The 12,783-nt window shown below is 31.9% G+C and overlaps 1 pseudogene; it reads left to right on the plus strand.

The window, feature by feature from the left end:
* Nucleotides 1-6,086: 6,086 nt before the first annotated feature.
* The window catches only part of LOC111274277 (uncharacterized), a 34,802-nt pseudogene continuing 28,105 nt past the window's right edge, over nucleotides 6,087-12,783 (plus strand).

Here is a 12,783-nt window from a genome sequence, read left to right on the forward strand (position 1 = left end):
ACCAAGTAAGCTATGTAGAGGAAGAAAGCAAAGAAAGTAAGTTATTCATAACCGTTTTACCTGCTAATGAAGTTCCAAATGATGTTTTGTTTATGGATAGTGGGTGCTCAAACCCTATGACCCTTAATATATTGCTGTTTAAGGATCTTGATAAGTCACAAAAGTTATAAGTCAGCTTGGAGATAACAAGCAGATGCAAGTTAAAGAAAAAGGTACCATTACAATAAAGGCAAGCAATGGTAAAATAAAATTACTTTCTGATGTTTCTTTGTTCCTAATTTGGCACATAGTTTGTTAAGTGTTAAACCACTAATGACTAATGGATATGCAATTGTGTTTAAAAATGGAGTATGTGTGATTAAAGATAAATTTGGGCAACCTATGGTGAATATGCATATGATAGAAAATAAGATGTTTTCACTTAAAATTTTTAACATGAAAAAGCAAGCTTTTATTGTTGTAGGAAGGATGAATCAAAATTGTGGCATTGATATGCACATTTTAATATCAAAGGCTTGCAATTAGTAAGTAAGAAAGGTATGGTTCTTGGATTGCTTAAAATTGGATCTCTTAATTTATGTGAAGGGTGTATTTATGAAAAACAAGCAAGAAAGTCGTTTCCAAGTGGACAGTCATGGAGAGCCTTTGAATGCCTTAAATTGATACATGTCGATCTATGTGGGCCAATGAGAACTACATCACTTGGTGGGAGTAAGTATTTTTGCTATTTACTGATGATTATAGTTGAATGAGTTAAGTTTATTTTTTAACCAAAAAGTCAGAGACTTTTGAGAGTTTCAAAAAATTCAACGCTCTTATGGAGAAGCAAAGTAGAGCTTTCATAAAGACTCTTCGCACTGATTGAGAAAATTTTTTTTTATCTAATACATTTAACCTTTTTTATGAAAAAAATGGCATTCATAAGGAATTGACTGTATCCTACATTCCAAAGCAAAATGGTGTAGCTGAAAGAAAAAATCATACTGTTGTGAAAATAACTAGAAGCTTGTTGCAAGCAAAAAGACTATCGAATCATTGTTAGGTTGAAGCTATGGCAACTACTGTTTACTTGCTAAATCTTTCTCTTACAAAAACAATCCTTAATCAAACACCTTATAAAGCTTGAAAAGGTACAAGACTGATGGTAAGCCACTTGAGGATTTTTGGTTATGTTGCATATGCTTTGGTTAATTCTCAAGCTTGTCACAAACTTGAGAAAAAATCTGAAAAATGCATTTTTGTGAGATATTACACTTAATCCAAAGCATATCGTCTATATAATCTTCTCAAGTGATTATTAGTAGAAATATGGTTTTTGATGAAGATACAAGTTGAGAGTGGAATGGCATAAACGAGATAACTCAAATTATGATTTCAAGTGAAAGTGATAATCTAAATGATAATATAGTAAATGAAGATGTTGAATTAAGCCCAATGAACTCTCCATGTAGTTCTTATTCACCGACTTTCTTATCTCACTTCTCATCTCTAACTTCATGATACAACAGTTCACATTCCTTGAAAAAATTATTAGATGAAACAGCTTCAAGAAAGTTCAGATCTTTGAAGGATATTTATGAAACTTGTTAATTTGTTCCCCTTGTTTAAGATCTTACAACTTTCGAAGAAGTAGCAAAAAAAAAAAAAAATGGCAAAATGCAAAGAAGAGATGATGGCAATCCAAAAAAATGAAACATGGGAGATGATAGATCTACCTAAAGACAAGAATGCAATTGGCCTCAAATGTGTGTTTAAAATGAAATACCACACTGATGGAACCATACAAAAGCACAAAGCTCGATTGGTGATAAAGGGATACTCGCAGCAATAAGGTATTGATTTCAAAGAAACTTTTTCTCTAGTTGCTCAATTTAAAACTGTATGAATTATTTTGGCTTTGGCTGCATAATTTCATTGGCTTGTTTATCAATTTGATGTTAAGTTTGCCTTTTTAAATGGAGACTTGAAAAAAGAGGTGTATGTTAGTCAACTTGAAGGGTTTGTGATCAAATGCAAGAAGACAAAAAGTGTACAAGCTAAAAAAGGTACTTTATAGGTTGAAACAAGCGCCACGGGCATGATACAGTAAGATTGATAGCTATTTTTGTCACAATAACTTCACCAGGAGTGAGAATGAGCCCACTTTTTATGTGAAGAAGAAAGAAAAAGATGATCTTATAATTATTTACCTTTATATTGATGATATTATTTATATAGGCTCATGTGATTCTCTTGTTACTAAATTTAAAGCTAACATGATGAAGGAATTTGAAATGTCAAACATGGGTTTGTTGCATTATTTTTTGAAGCTTGAGGTGAAGCAAGGCGAGGATGGAATTTTTATTTCATAAAAGAAGTATACAATGGATCTACTTAAAAGATTTAATTGCTCAATTGCAATCCAGTTGTCAAACCCATGAATATGAGTGAGAAATTACAACTTGAAGATGGTTCAAAAAAGGCTGATGCAAAGACTTTTAGAAGCTTAGTAAGATGTTTGATTTATCTGACTCATATTAGACTAGATATTACATTTTCTATTGGTGTAATATCTAGGTTTATGCAAAGTCCCACAAAACATCATTTTAAAGCGGCAAAAAGAGTCTTACGTTATATTATTGGAACTAATGATTTTGGGATTTGATATTAACAAATTACAAACTTCAAATTATATGGATTCACAGATAGTGATTGGGCAAGTTCATTGGATGATAGAAAAAGAACTTCGATAAGTGTTTTCACTCTTGGATTATGTGTTATCACATGGAGTTCAAATAAACAAGCTACAACAGCTTTATCATCTTTAGAAGCTGAGTATGTAGCAGTAATTTCAGCAACTTATTAAGTAATTTGGAGTATAAGACTTCTCGCAGATTTTTGTCAGGTTCAAGATAGAGCAAATAAACTTTTTTGTGACAACAAGTCAGTAATTACTATGATAAAGAATTTGGCATTTTATGGGAGAACAAAGTATATCGACATTTTCTTTCATTTTATTCGTGATTTAGTTGCAGATGATATAATTAAAATGGAGCATTGTGGAACTTCTCACCCAAACACTTTCAAGAGAAAAATTTTCTACTTCAGATTATGTCTTGGAGTATGTGATTTTGAATCAATGGGGAGTGTTGAAAAATGATTCAAAATTAAGTTCCCGTTTAAGCTCAATGACCTGGTTTTTATAATATAGTTGGTAGTATACATTGATTTTAGGATATAGTTAGTAATAGTTATTATACGTAGCTAGGCGATTCTTAACATTCCACCACTTTATCCACTTTTCCATTATTTGTTAATTGTTTGAGTTTTTTACTTTGTTAGTTATGTTGTAAGTCTATTAAAAGGTTGATTAAATTTAATAGAAATACAGAGTAATTTATTTATAATTACCCAAAATTATTTATTTCTTTTAAGTCTGTGATTTAATTTTAAAAACCTACCTCTTCCCCCAACATTACAGCCCTGGTAAACAATACAGACAAGGACAAACTTTGCAGTATCATTATAATGTGTTGGGCAATATGGTCCAACAAGAACGAGAGCATTAAGAATGGAACATAAAGGGATAGCCAGAGAACAATGGAATTTGTTGATCGATGCTTATATGAAGCTGCATGTGCCCAGGTAAAACAAGAGGTTAGAACCACAGAGGCAAGATGCCAGATGGAGTGCACCAATGGAAGATGAGGTGAAAATAAACTTTGATAGAACACTGGATACAGGGAAAAAGGTAGGAGAAGTTGGACTACTAGCTAGGAACTACCAGGGAAAGGTTGTGGGAGCGTGCCTATGATCATACTTGGAATTAAACATACTGTAATAATTGAAGGGATAGCTGCTTCTAAAGCAGTTGAGTTTGCAATTGAAATGGGATTGCAGAACATTGTCTTGGAGGGAGATGCACAAGGAATCATCACTCAGATCATGGACCCACAGGATAATAACTTATCTTTAGTTGGAAACCAAGTTAATAAGGTATGGGAGAGATTAGCCAGTTTTCTGCAATGGAAGGCTCTATATGCCCAAAGAGTAGCGAATGAGGTATCGCATAAGCTAACTAGAATGGCAGTTAAAAGTGTGGAAACCAAACATTGACTTGATGAATGTTCAGTAGAAATAGATTGCATTGTAACTCGAGATGCTATTCGTTGAATTAATGGAAATGGCTTTAGTAAAAAGAAAGAATGTGAACATTAGTTTGAATGTTGAATGGAAATTATAGGCATGATGAATTCAAAGCCACCTTTTAGTTTTGGCTTCTCTCAAGTGGTCACAGGATGATCATCAATTTATCATTGTCACATGAATTTTGTTGCTCTTGTTTTTCAAACCAGTAATAAAGTATGCAACTGTGTGCAGGTATCCCGGGTGGTGTGGGCGTTGGAGATTTAGGTTTCAAAGGGTATTTGAACTTTAAACCTAAAGGGTATATAGCTGTCAAATGGTATAATTTCAAGGCTCCATGTTGAATGTTAGACTTAATAATAAAATAGAATTTATTTTTGGCCATTAATTTCTCTTCTTTCCATCCTTTTCCTGTCATTTCCTCCTTGTTCGTGTATCAAGTAAAATTTTCCACCGCCATTGCTTTTATGAATGAAGATATGCACGATTCTTTTAGCATGTGTGAGCGGAAAGATGTGGGTAATTAGATGACTTCTTTTCTTTTTAAGTAAAGCGGGTTCGTGTACACTTCATCAAATCTCAAAGCAGAAAACAACAAATAGAATTATTTCTTGAACAAATTGAAGCAAGATATAGTCAAAATCCAATGAACATTGGCTTGGCAGCCGAAAAGTAAAACGACAAAATGTTTTTCTTTTTAGTGATGACATAATTGTATGCATTTTTTTAAATTGTTATCATTATAATTAAATGTTATTTAAATATAATTAATTAATTATTATATCATAGTTAAATTATAATAATTGAATAATTAATTAACAAATTATAATATAATTATACAATTTTTTTTTGGTTGCAAAGAAAGGTTAGTGTCTTTACAAAGAAAAAAGGGATGACGGGATCGAACCCATACCTACATGACTTTCAATCCGTCTTTTAATCATTAAATTAAGAAAAAAAATCATATAATTTTATAATTAAAATTACACATAGTATGATTTGAATTAAAATCTCAAAATTTTATGATTTTTTTTTACCGTTAAATCAAAATCATAGTACGTTATTTTATCATATAAAAGTAGGATTATGAATGTATTACACCCTCTAAGCAAATATATGGAGTTTTACCTTTACTAAAAAAGGGTTATGAACGAGTCATCCTTCATCCTAGGATAAAAAAAGAAGACTTCTTACGTAACCATTTCCCCAAGATTGGTTGTTCAGTGACATGGAAAGGGCTCATTCTTAAGGTAAGAGGTAGACTTCTTACATAACAAGAAGTGTCCTAAGGCCCAATTGAAGCTCAGGTCCTGCCTCTGAATATGGGCTTCACACAACATGGGAGAAGTTTTCTATTCCTGGGCGTCGCAGACATGAACTTGATGGCAACCCATGACAGTCAAGTAATATTAGCTTGTTTATGTTCTCACAGTTACATATTAATATTCGAAATTACCTTATTCTAGAAATCATTTTAACTTGCCAGAATTTCAGTGTCTTAATAATTATATTTATTTTCTTCTTTAATGATTGGTAAACACAATGAGTAGTAACCCTTCATGGAAAAACGGTTATTCATTTGATGTAATTAAAATTTTACTTATTGAGACAGTATGTATTGTTGGTATTTTCAGGATCTTAAATATGAACGTTAACAAGGACTGAAATCAAATTCTGGATCTTCCTAATTAAACTGATGTTAGAATCAAACATTCTGCAGTCTGCTTTTATGGAATTCACATGTTCATCAATCATCACGCAGTTTTAGTGTTAACCTCAAACCTTTTTAAACCATTAAGCACAAAAGCAATGCATTCCGTCGGGTAATACAAAAGAAAAAGAAGAAGGAAAGGAAAAGAGAGAAAGACTATAATTGCTTTGTTTCATCTGATGCTTTTGCATGTCCTTAAAACAATACAAATCCCACTACAGAAGCTAACTAACCTTCCAACATACCTCTGATGGATTCTCTGATATTCACCTACAAATCTACTATATCACAACACAAAATTTCTTCATTTCTATGTTTATGTTCCCTAATCATTCTATTCATCTTTCCATTTCTTAGCATCGTAGAAGCTCAAGCAAGTCCTTGTAGAACAACTTGTGGTGATATCCCAATAAACTATCCTTTCGGGATTGATGATGGCTGTGGCGGCCCTTATTACAGGCACATGCTTGCTTGCTCCGACCCTGAAAAGCTTGAGCTGCGTACACCCTCCGGTAGATACCCTGTACGCAGCATTAGTTACTATGATATTTGTAGACACAAAATTTATCTGGATTTTAATTAATAATTATCAGGTTATCGGGTTTCAGGCTCGATTTCAATTCAATTAGACTTCAAGTTCGATTTCAATTCAATTGAGCCTAAAATTTGATTTCGATCGCCCCCGAAGCCCATTTTATTTTTTAAGCCCAGCCTGCATTTTATTTTCTTTATTTTATTAAATTAAACAAAAATAAAAAAAATAAAAAAAATAAAAATACAAAATACAAAATACAAAAACAAAAAAAAAAAGGGCTGATGGCAGTGGTGCCTTGCATGACACCACTGGCCACCGACCCCTCTAATCACCCATCCCTCTAGTCACCCATACCTTATAAACCTTATCCACCCCATCAGCACTTCTAAACCACCTCGCCCTATACTTCTATCCATTGTGCCTTACAACTATCGGATAAAACAGAAGAAATAAAAGGGGTAAGGAGCTCGTGTTTGCACCCCATGCCGTGTCCTGTGCCACTCACTTAGGCACAGGACACGATCGGAGCTCTATAAATAGAGCTCCTGGCCGAACCCAAAAAAAGGAGGGGGGAGGATCGAAAAAAAAACTACTAAAAAAACTTTCAAAAAAAAAAACTTTGTAAAAAAAAGATACCTTGCAAAAAAAATAAAAAAAGTAAAAATTCAGAAATACAGTCCCTTAGAAAGGGGAACCCAGCATCGACATAAAAAAAAAAAAAAACAACATACAAACACAAAAAAATTTTTTTTTTTAGCCGAAACTTTCAGGCCAGATCTGTGCCATTTGGGATACTTTTAGGTGAAACAGAGACTAGATCTGTGTTTAGGGGGTTGAGGGAAACATTTTAGGTGATTTTGGCTTTTTTTGATCACCAACAATGGCGACCGACGGTAGATAGCGATGACGATAGCGACCGCGACCGACCGACCCCCATTGGATTTTGTCTGAAAAGGGAGAGGGGAGAGGTTTTTTTTTTTTTTTTTGAAGAGAGGAAAAATGAGCTAAAATTTTTTTTTGACTTTTATATAAAAAGCTAAGCATAAAAACCACGTCGTTTCAATAAAAGGCCCAAAACGACGTCGTTTTAAGCACCAAGGATCCGTGTGTCAACGGATAACCCGATTTGAGGTCCGCGCACCCGACCCAACAACTCGTCCATCCTTCAGCTTCTAATCAGTCCATCCAAATTGACCAAGATCGAACCAAATTGGATTGAACTCTGAACCAGATTACGCGTTGACCGAATCGTTGACCGGTCCGATTCAGGTAAAAAAAGTTTTTTTTTTTAAATTTTTAAAAAATATTATTTTTGTTATTTTAATTATTATTATTAATATTTAGGCATGTTAAAATGTTTAAATTTACCAGAATAAAATTTTATTATTTTATAATAATAATTAATAAGAATAAATGATGAAATATATAATAAAATTTGTTTATAATTTTGAATAAACTTTATAAAATAATTGCTAAAAAAGGTTATAATTAAATAAAAGTAATACAAAATTAAATAAAAATAAGAAAAGAAAAATTTTATTCGACGATGAGATTCAAAGGTACTTCGAGTAGTGATACCTATGAAATTTCTAGGTGAGAGGATTTTTTTAAATACTACTAATGTTTTAGAGTATTTATATAAGAATTTTCAACACAATAAAAATTTTTTTTTACTAATAAATTAAATATAATAATATAAATATAAAAAAAAAATTTATCCAATAATGAGATTCTAAAAGCATTTCGAGTAGTGATACTTTATGAAATTCCTAGGTAAAATTTTTTTTTTAAATATTACCAATGTATTGAAATATTTATAGAAAAACTTTAATATAATAAAAATTATTTTTTTCTTCAAAAATTAAAAAATATAAAAATCAAATAAAACGATTACTAAAATTTTTAAAAAAGAGAATAAAATGTGTGCATCAATATATTATTATTTGCATTGCATGCATGACATAATTTTTACGAAAAGTAAATTTAGACCTTCAAAGATGAAATTTTAAGGTATTCCAAGAAGCAATGCTAAAGAAATTTTTAGGTGAGAAAGAGTTTTTCTAATGTTATCAATGTAATGGAACATTTTAATAACTATTTCAATAAAAAAGTCTAAATTTATTTTCCTTGAATAAAATTTGAGCATCAATAAATAAATAACAAATTTTCAATAAATAAAAAAAATTAATAAAATTATTTTTTTAAATATTGAAAATAAGATTATTTTTATCAAAATTAATGGATAACACGTAGTTAATTAGTACCGTTTTAAACGTAATGGAACATTTTAATAACTATTTCAATAAAAAAAGTCTTAATTTATTTTCCTTGAATAAAATTTGAGCATCAATAAATAAATAACAAATTTCCAATAAATAAATAAAATCAATAAAATTATTTTTTAAATATAAAAAATAAGACTGTTTTTATCAAAATTAATGGATAACTCGTAGTTAATTGATACCGTTTTAAACGGACGCTGTAGGGGTGCTAATCCTTCTCCACGTGTAATCGACTCTTGAACCTAGCTTGTTTCGTAGATCATAAAATTATTTTTTTAATAAATTTTAATTAATTTAAAAATTTTATTAAAAAGATAGATTTTAATAGGTGACCAATCGCATATAGCCAAAAAAAAAAATTGGTGGCAACTCCATTTTTCATTATTTTATTTTCGTTTTCAAATTTGTCGGGCGGACATAAAATCATTACGACAGCTTGACGACTTCACTGGAGACACCTTTCGTTTTCAAGAGTCAGGCCAAAATTAGCTACGTGTTATCCTTAAATCTTGATTTAAACAGTCCTAATCGGTTTCTTAGATTTTTATTTTTCACTTTTAACAAAAAAAAGTAAAAAAAAAAAAACAAATCAAAAACAAAAAGAAAAAAATTCACACACATTTTTTACTATGCCTCTTATGCTTTATTTTTATGCATATATTACTCTCAATAAATTAGGATATACTTGCACACACAATGATACAATACATCTTATGTATGAATTCCATACCTAGGCTCCATCCCTTATAGGAGAAAATAGAGTACCTATGCCCTCGTGAGATGATAACTTTCGTAATGGCAAGCAAAAGACTTTCACTCAAATTGAACGCTTTTCGTTCGTAGCCTGTAATGGGTGAGGATCGGGGTGTCTTACTAGTCCAGCGTGGACAATAGTGAGAAACAATTTGAGAACCTTTAGACACATGTCAATCCAAACCCAGCATGTAATAAGCTTATGAAACCAACATTAGGTAGAGCCTTGCCCACCCTCTTGTCGAAAATACCTAAGCCTAAAACATGTAGGAATAAAAGTTGTGTGAAACAAAAAATACAAGCAAAAACAAAACAAACAAAAAAAACTTAAAACTTAAAAAAATGTTTTTCTCAAACCGCATCCTGACACTAACTCTATTTTGTTTCATTTTTTTTTATTTTTCATTAATCATATCATACAATTCTGCATTGAGATATTTGCTCTATGACATATTTCTCCTAAGAAATTTTCATGGATCCCATAAAATTACAGATTTGTTCATCCTTAGTTAGTGTCTTATGTGAGCCGTAAAATGAAGTACATGTTTGATCGAAAAAAGCTCAACAAAAGAATGAAGATTGCTTGCCTATCGGCTATGTGTCTGAGTTACCTGAGAAAGTGCATTTGGATTTCATACAGAATGATTTAAAAGACTTAGCCATCATCTGGGGTCAGTTAAATGAAGAAAGAAAAGAAAGCTTTTATAAGAAGCATGGGCAAATTGTATCCCTCATTTCAGTAGTGATTGATGAATAGCTGGTCAGAGTAGCTATATAGTTTTGGGATCCATCTTATAGATGCTTCACTTTTAATTAAGAAGATTTGGTGTCACTTATTGAAGAGTATTCAATTTTATTTGGAATAAAACTACAGTGTCCAGATAAAGTGTTTACTTGAAAGTCAAAATCAGATTATCGTAAAAAGTTGGCCAAGCTTATGGGGATTAAAGTAGAAATCATTGATTCCTTTGCGAAGCTAAAAGGTGAATATCTCGACATCCGTTGAGACTTTCCCTGAAACTTCATTCAATGGCATTTAAATGATGATTAGAGCATGGCTGTGTTTATTATAACATTATATGGCATGGTAATCTTTTCAAAGATTTGGGTTACATGGAGATAATTATGGTAGATTTTTTCGAGCAAATTGAAACCCAAGAAATTAATCTTGCACCAGCAGTTCTAGCTGAAACCATCAAGTCATTGAATTTCTGTCGATGAAATGGAAAATGATGGTTTATAAGGTATGCATTGCTATTATATGTGTGGGTTAAAAGTCATTTTAAGTGTAAGAAGAGTACTTTTTGAAAGCCATATCTTCGAAATAAAACACCAATCGAAGATTTCTACAGAAGTTGATGGCCGACACTAAAGACCAATGAAGAATGGATTTTATTCTTGTGAAGGCTTATCGGGGATGAAATTGAATGGATGACGCCTTGGATACCTCGAGTGCCCTTGTTGTATGGAGGAAATGAGCCGTGGATGCCGCTGTTAGGGTTATGAGGCGTTGTAAGTTATGCTCCATTAATGGTGCTTAGGCAATTTGGTGCAAAACAGTTTGTTTCTACCACTCATGGTCTGATCTAAGTAAAATTTATTTATAGGGAACTGAATCCATCGAGAACCTCGGAGCAGTTGATCCAAGCATGGAAGAAAACACGAAGAATGAGGTTAGGGCCTCTTATCGACAAAGTCACCCCCGATTATCAAATTTGAAAAGCAAAGTGACTTAGAGATGTAATACTCCTTCCTGATGACAGCTCATATCAATTGGTAATCTTTTGGAAGATGTGCAATTATCAGAAGTTGAACTTGTCAAGAAAGAGTTAGAAGCTAAAAAAGAAGAAATAAAAAGAGAAAATTTAAGATTCACGAGAAGATAAGATAATTGAAATATGAAATAGAGATATAGAAGAGCAAATTAAAAAAAGTCATAAAAGAACGAGATGTGGCCAATAGTGATTTAAAATATCTACACCAGAAAACAAGAGGTTACGAGTCCAATTCAAAATAAAAAAAGTCACAAAGTCTTACTTTAGTCGGTAACGTGAAATGAATGAGCTCCAAGAGAAAATGAACCAATAGAAGGGCAAAGCTCAAGAAAAGCAAGAGAAGGCCATAAGAATTTCTTAAGAATGATAGAATTGGAAGGGGTTATACTCTATAGCTTCGACAAGATTGGTGGAATACCAAAATGAAAAGGAAAGATTGAAAGCCATGCTTGCAAAAGAGAAAAGAAAGCACTTTGAAGTATTAAATGAAAAAGAATCACTTCACTAGGTGATCCAAGGGTTAGAGATGCAACTACAAGACCACAAGAGCCATATTTCAGCAATAATAGATGAGTGGCATAGAAGGGAAAAAGATTGGATCTTTACATGTGATTTAAAAAAGGATGCTAGCATAAGATGAAAGTAGAAAGCTTAGGGAGGCAACGGTACATAGAGCACCTGACTAATCAAGTTTGCAAAGTAGTAAAGAAAGCATGAGAGATGGTTGAAAAGGTAAAAGCGTTAAAAAGAGAAGTCAATCCCATAGGAGAATATAGACAGCGCCTAGTAAACTTTTTAGATGAGGCAAATGACTATTATAAACAAGTTAAATGCTTCTATAGATATAATTATAGAATGGTAAATCTCATGTAATAAAAGTTGTATGGAATCAATAAAATTTTTAATGTTGAAATTCATCCAAGAATAAATATCTCCCAGTTGCATTCATGCATCATGTACTTCATTTTCATAAAATAATTGAAAATAAAATTTTTAATACATGACATTCTGATTTTTTTTTTCAAAAAAACTTTGTGGTAATAAAGGTTCAAAAATAGCTCGTCCATAAAAAATTTTAACCCAACCTACTCGTCATTCATACAATATTAGGACTCAAATAAGAATCATGAAGCAAAAACAAGTCAATTGATTTGAGAGAATTAAGAAAGTTTAAGAAAAACTAAGAGAGGATCTCAGTACAATAATGGATATGCTCAAAAAACTTGACAAGAGAAAAAAAGTGAAAAAAAATCCGAACTTTCAAGAGCAATCACTAGATATGGTAGATCCTATTTACCTTTCAGGGTTTGAGCTATGACTAACCCAACATTCTCAAAGAATTAGAGTAAAATTCTTATTCTCGATGGATATCCCAATCCTTATCCGAAAATGACATCCATACCTACTTAAAGACAATTTTAAAATTTTGTTAATCCTGTTATGATGGAAAAACTACCTGAGCCAATCTTAATCCTTGGCTTAGATGATCCCAATGAGATAGAAAAGATAGGGATGAAGACACTCGAGAAAGTAGAAGATATCGGTACCCAACAGAAGATAAAAGTATTAGAAGAAAGACTTAAGGCTGTAGAAGAATGAATT

This window comes from Durio zibethinus, chromosome 26 (assembly GCF_047325235.1).
Source record: "Durio zibethinus cultivar Kanyao isolate XHJ-2024 chromosome 26, ASM4732523v1, whole genome shotgun sequence".
In the NCBI taxonomy this organism is placed as follows: Eukaryota; Viridiplantae; Streptophyta; class Magnoliopsida; order Malvales; family Malvaceae; genus Durio; species Durio zibethinus.